A 15,336-nucleotide genomic window follows, 5' to 3' on the forward strand; every position below is an offset into this window, starting at 1 on the left:
ACCAGCGGTGAGATAAGCCTTCTTATCACCTTCACTGGCTGCTCCTCTTTTCTTTGAATATCCGTTTTTCCAGCAGTGGGCAGGTGCACAGAGACAGGTACCTTTCCAGATCGCATTGCCCTTTTCTGCAGCCACCCAGTCAACTGTCCCTGACTTTCCCAGCAGGCTCTGCGCAAGGAGCATCCCTCTCAAGGGTCCTGGGATGCTCAACACGGCCTACATGTTAGAATTACCTAAAGAGGGTTTTAAAAAACAATACCATTTTGTGTCTGAGTCCTTCTTTAGACCAATTGCAACAGAATTGCAAGATGGGAAGTGCCCAGGCAGTGGTATATATTTCTAAAGCTTTTGGACGGTTTTTAACAGGCAGCAAGGTTTGAGAACCTTGTAGATACTTAGAGTGGTAGTCTCCAGAGATGGAAAGCAATTCAATTTCAATTTCCTAAAGATGAAACCTTTATGTACTAACCATTATTACCCTCAGTGGGTTTTCTTTTAAGATAAATGGTTTCATATTTCAGTTTATTCAAATAACAATAGAATAAATTTCATTTATATATTGCTTTATAATTAAAGGATTCCCAGCTGTACTCTAGTTGAGACATATGATTACATCTCATTTTATAGTAATGGAGGCCCAGAGAGGTTAGAGTTCTGGCTGCAGATTATGAAGTTTGTAAATTGTGTGTGTGTGGCGCAGGGGAAGTGGGAGAAGAGCGTAATCCAGGTTTTCTGACTTCTTTTTTTTAACATGATCAATAAATACTTTTTTATTGTTGTTCAAGTACAGTTGTCTGCATTTTCTCCCCCCACGCCCCCCCCCCCCAGCATATTAGCCATCCCTCCCTCCCTCCCCTGATCCACACCCCTTGGTTTGGTCCATGTGTCCTTTAGAGATGTTCCTGAAAATGCTTCCTTCTTCCCCACCCCCCCCCCCATTATCCCCTCCCATGTCCCCTATGGTTACTGTCAGTTTGTTCTTAATTTCAATGTCTCTGGTTATATTGTGCTGATTTGATGAATTTTTCCTGTCCTTGGTATTCATATTGTGGTCCATGGGTCCGTAGGATCTACATAATCACCCAGAAGCTTGTTAAAATGCAGAATCCCAGTCCCCACCCAGACATGACAAATCAGAAGCTGCATTTTAACTGTTATCAAGGGGATTCAGATTCTCATTAAGCTTTGAAATTCCTGCCTTATTCCCTGCGGCCCCTTGGAATTTTTAGTCTTATATTTTGTGGTACATTCAAATAAACATGTTGCACATATTGATATCATAAGGGACAGTTTTTCAGAACCCTTGCCTGTGGTTTCCCCTGTGAAGTTTATTTTCCAGTCTTTTCACTATGACTGGAGGCATTTTTCCTCTAGCACTCACACTGGCCTGGAAATGAATCTCTGATCATTTTCTGCTGCTTTGAATTTTGCAGGTACAAGAGCTATTGAGGACCCTGGGAGGTTTGATATTGCCTTTTTTTTTTAACTGTCATAATTTTCCCTCTTTTCTGAGCCAGAGGGTATAACCTAGGAAAATGCCAATCAGACTCCTATTAAAATTTAGATTCTCAGTGGGTCTTGCCAAACTCGTGTTCCTTATTATCATTGCTCAGAGTTCATAAGAGGACTTCAGGGATCCCATGCAGTCACAATTTTCCTAATAGGTATTCTCTCTACAGACTTCAGTTGAAAAGGTTCCTAGTGATATGCATTTCACCTTATTGAGCTCTACATTTCTCTGTGCTTCCCTAATGAGATCTGAACCTGGAGAACTTTCAGAAGAGACAGAAAGAACTCTTGTAGATTTCTTGCAATTCCAAGACTGAGGCTGGCTCATGGCTCCTACATTTGAAATTAATAAACAGTTTTTTTTTTTCAGGATCTAAGGCTCCATTGAAATATTGCAGCAGCGTGGGAAGCCACCCTGATAGCCGGTCTCATGATCCACTGTGTAGTTTCTGCAGCACTCCAATTACTCCGGGCTTGAATTGCTTCCCTCTCTGTCTCTGTCTCCACCCCAGTATTTGCCCAGACTGAGATGTTAATGACTTCGTGCTCATTTTGGGGAAGAAAATACACAAATCCCAGCTATGATCCTAAAGTTAGTTTGTGGCATTCCTTTGAGGAAGGAATATATGCATGCGAGCTATGATTGCTATATAAAAGTAAACTGTGAATAGCTAAATTCATTCCAGAAACATGCAAATGCATATCACATATTTAAAAACAAACAAACAAAACAGAACAAGATACAAACTGGTCCTCATTTAAATCCCTATACCTCTTGCTTTATGGCTCCCATGGAACATTTATATTTCCCTTGTGTTATAGCATATTTATTTTCTGTATTTGATTATAAGCTGCTTGAAACGTCTTTATATTTCCTAACGAGCCTAGCTCAGTGCTTTTGCAATACCATGGACTCTCATTGGAGTTAATGCACGTATCAAATTAAATAATAGGGGAAAAAAGAAATATGTCAGAGTGTTTGGGTTCTTTTCTTATTTCAGACACTGAGGAGAAAGAGACCTGGAGAGAGCAATAAATATCCCTGGGCTTTGTTTCTCATCTGGAAAATGTGGACATAAGAAGGGAAGATCTATCATATTCTTTCTTAAAAAAAAAAGATTTTATTTATTTATTTATTTTTAGAGAGACGGGAAGGGAGGGAGAAAGAGAGGGGGAGAAACAGCAATGTGTGGTTGCCTCTTGAGCACCCCCTACTGGGGATCTGGTGCACAACACCTGCATGTGCCCTGACTGGGAATCTAACCAGTGACCCTTTGGTTCTCAGTCCGGCTCTCAATCCACTGAGCCACACCAACCAGGGCCATAACATTCTTAGTAATGCCACATCTTTAGCATTCTGAGTTAGAGATGTGTGACACAGCCAAGTAGAAAGGCCCAGATGGAATCTCAGGTGCAATCTCACCATTATAGACATGTTTTGGAGAGTCATTGGCATGTGGGTCATAGGTAAACCATAAGAGAGAATGAGATCTCACAGGAAGTATGTAGAATAAGAAATGGCTTAAGGTAGGACCCTGTCAACCAACTGGTAAAGGACCAATGGATGAAGAGAAGGCTGTGATGACAGTTGATATGCAATACAGATTGGTAGAAGGAAGACCTAGATAAGGGTAGTCATAGAAGCCTCACCTTTCCCCCCATAGGAAGGAGGTTTACAGGTTCTGTGCTTGTGGTTTTGTGGGATGAGACAGCTCTATTCCTACTTCCTCAGGGTTGCTTGAGTCTCAGCTCCCAAACAACTCTATCCCTCTGGAGTTGAGGAGGACACTAAATGTGGTCTGGGTGCCCCACTCCTTGCTCACTTGTATTCACTGTTATATATCAAACTTTCATCATGTATATCATTTTTAAAAATAGAAACAGTGTCACAATCCTCCTTTTGTAAAAGTAGAGCATAAAGCCCAAACTCACTTGTGTGCCACATGAGGACTTTCACCACCTGGTGTTTTCCATTCAGCCTTTTCCACATTCATGTTCTTCCAGTCTCAATCCAAATATCTTTGTGAATGTCAGAAGGTTGTTGGTTCACATATATACCATGTTCCTCTATGTTACTGTGCCTTTGATTATTTTGTCTCTCTACCTAGCCTGCCTTGCTCATTTTTCTCTAGGAAAATATCTGTTCAGTGTTTATAACAGTTCAAGCATTTCCTTGTTGGGTTACCCTCTTTGTAATCATTTTGTGGCTCTCACATTTGCCCCAGTAGCACATTGCACATGTAGGTCAGATGCTCCCCAAATCATGACAGTTCAACTTATGATTTTTGACATGATGATGGTACAAATGCGATACACATTCAGTAGAAGCCATACGTTGAATTTTGATCATTTCCTGGTCTGCCGATATGCGGTACAATGCTTCCTTGTGATGCTGGACAGCAGCAGTGAGCGTAGCTTTGATTAGCCACGCAGTCGCGAGGATAAACAGTCAATACTCTACAGTGGACTGTTAGCCAGCATTTTTGGATGCTCTGTGGTAGGCTGGGCTAAGCTATGTTGTTCCATAGTTAGGCATATTAAATGCATTTTTTACTTACAATATATCTTATGATGGGTTTATTGGAACATAATGCCACCATAATTTGAGGAGTGCTGCACAGTCCTGGTTTTCTTTCTATCTCAGTGACTAACCCGTGTCTTTCTGGCATTACTAATATGGCTTCCTTCTTTCACACATTATGTTTAGGAATTCCTTAAGGCTTGAGTCTATACTCTCATTGCTTTATATTTTCTTCTAAGCAAAGTTATATGCACGGATAACTTTATTAACCACCATAGGCACATGGCTTACATGTGTATTTATCCAGCAAAACCTCTACTCTCTACTTTGGGCACACATAGGCAACTGATTACTTGCTATTTGAGGGGGAATGACCCAAAGACACTTCAAACTCTGATTGTGCTCCCCCAAACTCTCTTATTTCTGTGTTTCCTATTTCAGAGAAGAGCTCAATTATCCATTTTCTAGTACAAACAAGAAAATGGAAAGAACTCCTTTTCAATTCATTCTTTCTTTAAACCTATCACCAAGTGTTGTCCATTGAATCTCCTAACTAGTACCTGAATCACCACCCATCTCCTCTATGTGTGAAATACCCTACTTCAAGCTACCAGTCATACTAAAATATTATAAAATGCTACTGTATTCGTCTACCTACATTTTATCTTCTTTTTAATTCTCCACTCGACATAGGGCATAAATCTACTAACATGATGTGGAATACCTATTCTTAAAGCGTTCCTTGGGAATCTATTCAGGACTTTCCACAATATCAAGATTATATCCTTAATATTGTTACATTTTCATTTTCATTCTCTCTCTGTGGGCTGGAGTTTTCCATAGCAACCAGACTTGTGATATTGCAACAGAACAAACACTGAGGCTGATGTGAGAATCCAGTTGTCTTCTATTATGGCAAATAGTAGAGGGACTTGCAAAAACATAAAAAAATGTCTCACTTTCTCAACAATTCTTTTTCCATTTTGAGATACATAAATTACTTTAAAATAAAAATCATGTTATTTATGTTAAGATGCAATAAGCTTTTTTTATTCTTTTAAATGAATACAAATACTTAAAAAATTCTCAGGTTTAATTTATAAAACAGCGAGTATTAATAGATATAAGACACCTGCAAGCAAAAGCTCTTGAAGTTCTCAGTAACTTTTAGAGAGCAAAGGATTCCCGAGACTAAGATGTTTGAGAGCCACTGGCATACATGGTTAGCCATGGCCTGGCCACTACCTAACTTTCCCAAGTTACATTTCTCCACCCCATACCTCTCCTTTTCTACTCCAGTGACCTTGACTTCTTAGTCCCTTGTTCTCCCCATCTTCCATTCCAGTACAGGTCACTCTGCCAGATGCTCCTTTCATACATTCTTTAACCAGTAAACTTGAAGTCACTTTTCAGATTTCATCAGCTCAGCTGGCCTTTCCTTAGGCAAGCCTTCCCTAATCTTCTAGGCTGGGTTGAATTTACTATTTCAGGATCTCATAGCATTATGCATTGTTGTGGTTATAGTAGTACATCTATTTCTGTCATTATTTAGTTAACATCTAAAAGCCTACTAAGAAAAAATGCCATGAGGTCAGGAACCAGTCTATTTTTGCTCCACATGGAAGCTCTAGTGCCTCAGTGATAGATACTATGAAATATAGTACTGAAATATCTATTCAGTACAATATGCAGTAGGAAAATACTCATAATACATATATTACCTATGAAATGAATAAAATAGATGGGCTGGAGTTATGCTATGGACACAAAAATAGTACTAAAATGTAGTGTTACAAAGAGTAGAAGGAAAATACAAAAATACAGCTAAGAGATTATCAAGATAGGTAAGGATTTCACAGGGATTGGAACAGAAAGGAAGGAGTCTAATGATCCATCTGGAAGAGAAAATGAGGCAGAGAAAGCCCAGGGATAGAAAAGCACCGACTGAAAAACTGTATTTATCAAGATGTGAGAGTCCAATTGACACCTGATCGACTCAGGGGTCAGGGCACCAAGGACTACACAGTTAAAATCTGCATATAAATTTTGACTTCCCCAAATTTTCTAATGGCCTACTCTTGACAGGAAGCCTTACGAATAATGTAAACAGTTGATTAACATATGCAGTATTCTCACAGTAAAGTAAGCCAGAGAAAAGAACGTGTTATTACAAAAACCATAAGAAAGAGAAAAAACATTTATAAGTAGACCCGCACAGTTCAAATCTATGTTGTTCAAGGGTCAACTTTTTCTTAAAGGAGGTAGTGGGAGATAAGATGATTAGAAAGACAATTCAGAGCCAAATGTTAACCTCAGAAATCTGAGCTTCAAATCATAAACAATGGGGAATCCAATAAGTGCGTGTTGAAAGGACTGGCAGGAAAATAGTGCATTTTGGGTACACACATCTACTCGCTGTGTGTGAGACAGATTCAAGTAGTGGTGGTGAAACTGGTTGGGAGGCTAACTGGACTTCGGTATAAAATTTCTCTAACGGACTTGTGGCCACAAAAAACTGTTTTCAGAAACCAGGGCTGACTTACATGGTTCTGAGATAAAGATTTAAAAATCATAAAGCTTCAATAAAATGATCTTTCCTTCTCAGAGTCTTCCAAGCTATTTCCTGAAGCTAAGGAGTGTCTTTACAATACAGAGTAAACCCAGGTTTTGTATGTCAGGGCCCAGCGGAATGGTTCTGGAAACTCACTTTTCTGTTGTGGTGGGTATGATACACGCTTACTCACCTGCGCGACCTGGTCTGGGAAGCTGTAATTTTGCACCTGGTCATGTGATGTTTCCTCTCTTTACGGTGAAGTCACCCACTGTGTTGTAAATGTCTTCACTCCAGATTGGATTTTTATGCACCTGGAATCATGTTGGAACCCAGGCTCCAATAACTTGTACAAAAATGAAAGGTGAGACTTCTTTTTTTCATTGTCTCTTAAATACGTTTATAGTCAGGGTGCCTGAAGGAATCACAGAAACAGTGCGATTTACAAATGATTGTTCTACAGATAGAATGCATGAGTAGGGTCTGTTTTAAAAATTGAACAAATGAGAACAAATGAGTTTTGTGCCCTGGAACTTGGCTAATCATTTGTCATGTGGGCTTTCCCAGAGTCTTAAGTGGCTACACAAATGGGAACTCTGAAGAGCAAAGCCTTTACCCTCATGGGGAATATGTCCCCCTATGTTAGAGATGGAAGAACCTTATCATTTGTCATCATTTAAGGTGCTGGAATGCATTTAATACGTCTAATCTGTGGCAACTATCATTTATTTATTGCTTACTCTGGGCTCGCACTATATTGGGTCCTCAAATATATTCTCCAACTAATTTCCATAAAACCCTGGATAGCAGTGGTCTTAGTTTTTATCTTTATTAAAGGAATGATAATTCTGGAGTTTGAAAATTTAAGTAATTTTTCCGAGTTCACATAGCTAGTAAGTGTTAGAGCTGGGCTTTTCTGATCAATTCATTCCCTCAAAAATCAGCAAGAAGGCAACTAGTTAAGTAACATGCTTTCATGGAGACATGGAACTATAATGAAAAATGAAGCAGGGTAAAGATAGTGAAGGGGTAATTTTTTATTCTATTTTGATAGTGATAAAATCCAACTCCCTTGGGGCAATGACTTCTGGTTTAAACTCTGACATGTAAAGAGCTTGGAAGTTATTACTCTCGTCCTCGCAATTAAACACAATGAGTGACTTAGATCTCTCAGAGATTTGAGGTCACACGGCAAACCATCACTCTGAAAGCTGGAGAGACAAGGGGACTGAATGCAGAGAACCACAGCGGAGAACAGCTCAAGTAAAGCAATCCTCTGAGCCAGAAAGAGGGGTGAACACTTGCCTTGTAGCTTTGAGGCATTGCTAGCATCTGAGTGTAGACTCACTTGAGAATTAAAACATTGCGGTGCTCAGTTTTAGTGAGGTCCCCATACTTTCATAAGAATTGCCTGCAATAGTCCCACAAGGTTTTTATAACAATGATCAGACAAAGAAATTCTTCTTGTGTCAGGCAGGGAAAGGAGAACATTAGCCAATTTTAAATACACCTGGATAATCATTTTGCAATCTATGTTGTGCATATCTGCTATTGACACTTCTTAAATGTTTTATTCATCTGAAAATGTATTTATGTTTATTTTTAAAATTATTTGGTTTAATATAGAATTGCGCTTGATGTATTTCTGTTCATTCAACTCTTTAAAGATATAGCCTCAGGATCTGCTGTCCTGCATTTTAATATATAATATGTATACTGTTTAACACTCTCTGCTAAATCCAACATCTAGGTTATCTTGGGTCAGCTTTTTTTGTTTGTTAATTTTTCTCAAATATGGTTCTCATTTTCTTATTTCTTTGCATACCTACTATTTATTTTTATTTTTTGATTGCTCACTGAGCATTTGAATGGTACTTTAAAAGGACTCTGCTCCATTATATTCTTCTGAAAAATGTTGCTTCTTTTTCTAACAGGAAGCCTTTATTTTACTGGACAAGCACCCTGAACTTGTGTAATAATTTTTGCTAGGGTGCATGACTTGGAAGTTCAAAGTGTTCAAAGAGCCCCTCTAATCATGCTGGGACTTAAACTCCACACTTGGCCTTTTCTGTTAATCTTGCCAATGCTCATTTTTAGGTATTGTGAAGGTGGATCTAGGGGAGATTTTACTGTACAGTGAAGTTTTAACTTCTAAGGCATGCACTTTTTGTGTTTCACCTAGAGGCCCAAGGTGTGAACCAGGTCCATCCACTCCCGCTGGCACAAAACTCTGAAGTCTCCCACAACTGCTGGCTCTCTGTTGTCTCTCCTGTCATCTCATCTTCGTAAGTCACTTACTAAATCTCTATAGTATCAGCTTGTGCTTGTGTATCCCAGACTTTGGCTAGGGACTCAGGAAAACATCCACACAGACTTCCACTCTGGACCAGGTCAATCCTTTTTGGTATCCTTCCCCAAAGATTTCTGTTACTTCTGCAGCTCCAAACTCTGATATGTCTCTTCATCACAGCAGAACTACTGTGTCCTTCCTGAGCTCCAGAATACCGCACTGTTCTTGGGAAAGTGTCTCCATGGATACAGTGGGAGAAAACATGGGCCCACCTCTCTCCCTGATTTTGTCCAATTTTATAGCTGTTCATGGTAGGAAGACTCTATCAGTATCAGGTACAACTAGAAGTTGAAGCTTAATGTTATATTGTTATGTTAATACTTTTTATTTTTCAATTACAGTTGGTATCCAATTTCATATTCATTTCAGATGTACAGCATAGTGGCCAGACATTTATGTAACTTACAAAATGGTGCCCCTGATATCTAATGGAGTGTATTTTGTCTTCAACTTTATTGTAAGTCTCTTTATAGGCTAGCATCAGTTCTTATATTTCATTTAAAACTAATAGGACCTTGGAATTTGGTGGGCATATGTTTGTCTCTTCATTAATTCATTACTTTATTTCACAGATTTTTACTGAACACCTGTCATGTGCCAGGTACAGTACTAAGTCCTTTTAAAAATAATTAATATAGAAATTCTGCCCATATTAGTTCATAACCTCATTGGAGATGTACTACATTTTGTTGAAGTGATACATAAATGAATTCTTAAAAGCAATATAATTCATATCTACCAAGAACAAAAGAGGAAATTAGAGAAAGGCATTTCTCTTGAAGAGTCAAAGAGAGTACTGTATTACTGGTGATTAAAAATTGTAATTTAATTGAATCATTCAACATATTAGTAGAAATCATTCTCTAGAAAATGAAGTGGCATCAAACCAACTTTATGTAAAGTAAGGGAAAATAATAGTAATTTTGTGATAATGCTGCTCATCACAGGGTGATGCTAGCAATAATTGCCCATGCTGTTGGTGGAGGAAAGAAATTATTTCATGTTTTTGCAGAAAGGTGCACCAGTGAGTTCTATCCTTTCAATTCTTTCTATGCATCAAGGGCCTGCCCTCATAGTTTTATTTTCTGTCTTATTGAAAACATTGCCTAGTTATTAATTCTTTTTTGTGCTTCTCAGCTCTTTCTCTGAAGTGCTTATTTGTGTGGTCAGATTTGTAATTCTTCTACAGCTGGCTTTGCACATACTTGCACAGTTGTAGTCATGGCTAGCGCTGGTCAATACTACAGGGACTGAGGATATGGCAAAAGGGAAGATAAAGGAGCTTATAGGATGAAAGTCCTGGACCAACATGCTTTATTACTCAGGTTCCATGAGGATCTTAGAACCCACTTTATGTACAGTCAATCAATGACCAATATTTATGAAGTGCCTGTTTGGGAGAAATAAAAAAGAGTATCAAGTATAACTTTAGCCTTGAAGGAATGCTTACAAAATTTCCCATATCCATTGAGAATATTAGCTGGGAAAGCAAGATCCCCACACAGAACAACCCTGGATTTATCTCCTGAATGCACTGAACACTTTTGGTGAGCAAAATGTTATGGGAGTACAGGGAGGCTAACAAAGAAAAATGACAGAACCTATATCCTGAAGATGCTTGCAGTGTGGCAGAGTAGTGAGATATGCAAAGAAATACTTATGACATGAAGCAGAAAGGAGCAGCTGTTAAAGCAACACATAGAATTTATTGAGCACTTACTATATGCCATCCACTCACTCATTTGATTATCTACACAACTTATGGTGTAAGTACATTATTATCTCCATTTTACAGATGAGAAAACTGAGACATAAAAGTGTGTGCAGTAACTTGTTCAAGATAACATAACTCCTAAGTGACAGAGCTCAAGCATGATCTCAGGCTGCCCAGCTTCCACATTCTTCAAATAGAGTTATAATGGAATACAGAGGAAGAATTAATTTATTCTTAGAGATAATTAATGCCAAGGGACTTGAAAATACTATAAACCAGATTATTGTTGGGAGTTAATTATTAGTGATAAGGAACAATTGGTCCACTGCATGAGAGATGCATAAGTTCAGAAAATACGACCATTCTTTGTTCTCAAAGCTAACACAATTCCCATGTGAAGCAAGGTTGGTACCAAACTCTTTTCAGATGCTACTAAAAAGAGTTCATGATTCTTATTTCCACGACTTACCCACTGCCCCCTAAAAGATCAAGAATTATTGCAGGTTAATATTAAAGATCATTCAAGTTCCTTAGGATTTATTTCCCCAAAATCTTATAGTTATTTACTGAGTTCCTTTGATCTTTTAATCCAAGTGTGGTTTTACCTCAAGAGTATACATATCTCTCTAGACAATAGAAATATTTATTACTCTTTATAAATTATTAAATTAACAGTGGCTTAGAAATAAGTATTTCATGAATCTTGTTATCATGAATTAATAATAATTCTGTAAAATTATATAATTCTTCACAATTTTCTGTCACATAAATTATCCTATTTAATTTCCATAATAGTGGAGTATGTCAGGTAAAGTTGATATTAATGCCCCAATTTTAACCATGAGGAATTGAAGATCTAGGAAGTTTGAGTTGCTTTCCTGAGTTCATGTAGCTGTGGATCATTGAGCTAGAATTACAGCTAATCCAGCCTTATTTTTTCTTTCTCTCCTCCACTACTTAGGGCCTAATCATACGTGAGTAATCAGAAGAATTTGAGTTCTTGAAAGTGTGAAGATGGCAATCACAGCTGGAATGATGGTGAATTCACAAGAGTGCAGTAACCCTATGAGATCTGGCCAAAAAGTAGTATCCAGGAAACCTCAGCCATTTATTAGAATTGTACTAAGTGACTTAGAACTTTAGTGTGATAGCATGTTAGAGAAGGGAGAGGTCATTGTGTATGGAATTAATTATTCAGAGTCAGGGAAATTTGGTGGACTTTGAAGGTGGTGGAGATAAGAATTATGTCTTACTGGATTGAGGGGCAGCATGAGCAAAGATGCTAAAAGATCATTAGGAAAATATTTTGGAAGAGGAACTACTGGATTACAAACTCTTTAATCAGGTTGGCTCAATAAGATGGAGACAATTTCAAAGTAAGAGGCATGAAATAGGGAACTATATTATTTTCTTGAAATAAAGACTAGCATGTTCAATGGGCTGTTTGGGGGTAATCAATCTATTTTAGTTTGGCAGGCTGAATAATAGTGAGGCAAAGAGATCAGCTAGGAAGTGTATAGCTGTTGATGATGAAGGATCTAGTTATGGGACAGGTGTAAGAATGGAGAAAGATGGGGCATTTAAATGAGTGTTTTGGTATTGTCAGACTGGATTCAGAAGATGCAGCAAAGGGACGATTTAAGCATGATGACTTCAAGTTTACTAGTCCAGGGGGTAAAAAGAATGTTGTGGCCTCTGGAAGCAAAAGATGGTAAAGTAAGGGAGTAAATTTCAGAAAAAGATTTTCCTTAGCTCATTGGCTGTAATGTGGTATCATCTCTGAGGAGGATGTCTGTGAAGAGAAACCCTAAGGGGCAGCTAGAAAGTGAAGTCAGGAGGGTTTGGTCCAGGACACACTGACAAGCTGTGGCATTGGATGCCATTGGATTTGGAGTAAACACAAGAGCATGAGTGATAAAAGGGAGAAACAAAAGCAAAAGTTCAAAACAGGAGGCATGTGGATATGCTTTCTTTCAGGTGCTAAAAGATGCATGGAACGAGGCACTGAATCAAGACCAAGGAGTGATCAGAGAACCTGGAGAGGGGTGTGTCAGTGACTCCAGAGGAGGGAAAGAGTCAAGAAGTTGCATAGTCTATTTTAAAAACTAGAGTTAAAAATAAGAATTTACTAACACAAAAAATGTTGAGTGTAAACTGCAGTTGAAAACAATTAAAAAATTAAAAATATGCTGTACACGTAACACTAATACAAAACATTGAATGTAAATTAACTAATTTTAAAAAAATTGAAGAATTTAGAAGAAATACACCATTGGATATGATAATAATATAAGCAATGGAATTTGGGGAAAATAATTCAGATTGAATAAGTTAATCACAGTGTATTTACCACTATCAGTAGGTAAGCATATTATATGTAAGATGCTACATTAAGACTTTTTGCTGTTTTAACTATACAGTGTTAGAAAGTCAATGACCTACAAATAAATTTATAGACTATCCTGGAAGTTGCTGACATATATATGACCTTTAGAAATTTAGCCATTTGAATGAAATTGGAATTTGGAAAAGTCAAATATATTGGTAGGAAGAGTGAAATTGAAGAATTAAGTAAAGTAAAAATTTTGCAAAATGTTGAAAGTATCCCCAAATCAAACTGGAAAAAGAAAAGACAGCACTCGCAGTCATCCTAAGTGAGTTGTGTACTCTGAAGCACCAGGTGCTGAGAAAATTTTAGAAAGAGTATATTTAGCCACAATTTTACCAGCTCATCATGCATTTTCTGTTTTTTAATTCTTACTTTATTGCTGGAGGGATTTGCATAAAAGGATCCTTTAAAAAGTTTCATCTGTTTCTCCTATTTATTTCTTTACCTGAAGTCATAACCATATTTCCATAAGAACAAATTATGATTTTGCAAACAAAGTATTATAGCTTTGGGAGGATAATTGGATGCAGAAAATGAGGTTCTTAAAAAGGAGAGTCTTATTTATAATATCAAGTGTTTGTGACAAACACAACGTGTGACAACAAAAATGTGCCCAAAATTTTTACCATGTCATATGTTTGTCTAAATCTGCAGAAGGGATTTCTAGTATCTTTTAAAAACTTTTCTGCTGTGCTGTGGATTTAAAAATAATAGAGTAGCTCACGTGGCCCCATCAGAGAGAGAGTTCACGTGAGGAGGTTTTTCTTTTCCAGCTGAAATTGCTTCTGTAATTTTATATGGCGATCACTATTATTGCTACAGAGAGTTCATTTGGATTACAAGGACCTGAGATGCCAAATGTCAGCAAGTGAAATGTGCCTGCATTGTCGCAAAGCTTGTGATGATCTGAAGTAGGTAACGTTCCAGTGACTCCAGACTAGAATGCAGAGTCAAGAATTCCATGAAATTACTGAGAAAATAATTGCTTAGCGTTTCTCAGGGAACTCAGTTTCTCCACCCCAGCATCTTATATCCACCTGAGAATAGAAATTCCCTGCAAGCACCCCTCTGCTCAGCAGAGAAAGGTGAGCTCTAAGGTAGCCTAGATGGAATGCAGCTTTGCTCCCTGTTACATCTCCGGTGCTTAGCATAGTGCCTGGCACAGTGAAGGTTGTGCGTGTGTGTGTGCGTGTTTTGAATGAGTGAATGGAAAGGAGGATCAGGCGAAGTGTTACTAGGACTGATTCCGAGAGCAGACTGCTTTTTGCTTTACGTCTATAGGAAAAACCTTCTCTGTGCTACATTTTTTTTTCAAGATAGGAAGGAACCATGTATCATATGTTTGGCAGCAGCGGTATTTTCCAACGTGTCTGTGGTGTGTTCTGCGTAATTAGTTCCGGTTAGATGGTTACCTGGAAGGTTTCCTAAGCTGGTGTTGCTGAGCTTCTCTACGGAACACTGAGCCTTCACTGAAACCTTCGTGGAGTAGAAATGTTTTCCTACAATACTTTTCCTACCCATAAGCCTATCCATCCAAGGTGGAGGCCAGAGGTCCCGTTTCAATATGAATGTGCCTTATGATGTCTGGCTTTCAAGTTTTTGCCTTGGGAAGGAAAAACCTGCCACAAGAACGACAATCATCTTTTCTGCTTTCTTTATTGAAAAATATATGACAGAATTCTTGTTATCTGAAGAGGCACATGACACTTAGCTAGAAATATAAGAAAACAGCCTGTTTGACATGTTAGTTAATAAATAAAGAAATAACGACAGACTCATTTTCTGCATATTGCAGTTGGTCAGTTTTTTAAAATTTGTAATTGTTTTGAAATTTTTGTACTTGTTTTGAACATTTGCTTTTATGTCTAATTTTGTATTTATAATTTTGTATTATCTTTTTAATGGGCCAACCAAATTGAATGAGCTTCATGCAGCACAAAATCTGTTTCCTGTTCAGCTTGACCTTGTGTTGACATTTCTGTAATAGAAAGAGCCTGCTTATTATTATTTCTGTTGCTGGAAAAGGATATGGATAGAAGGTCCTGGCATTCCTTTTGTGCCAGCCTGAAAGGGACAAGAAACCCTTTATGCAATATTTCTGGAGCAAAAAAATATTTCCAGAAAAGTTTTTAGATTTTCTGGTCTCACAGATGTGGTTCAAAAAATGCTGCCTATGGAGTCAAAATATTTGTATTATTTCTGACTTGCTTCTTATTAGCTGTGGGACCTTGAGGAAATCATTTTACTTTGATGAGCTTCAGGGATCTCTCTCGCAAATGTTGTTTTTAGTCATTGCTTATTT

Source organism: Phyllostomus discolor, chromosome 6 (assembly GCF_004126475.2).
Source record: "Phyllostomus discolor isolate MPI-MPIP mPhyDis1 chromosome 6, mPhyDis1.pri.v3, whole genome shotgun sequence".
Taxonomy (NCBI): Eukaryota; Metazoa; Chordata; class Mammalia; order Chiroptera; family Phyllostomidae; genus Phyllostomus; species Phyllostomus discolor.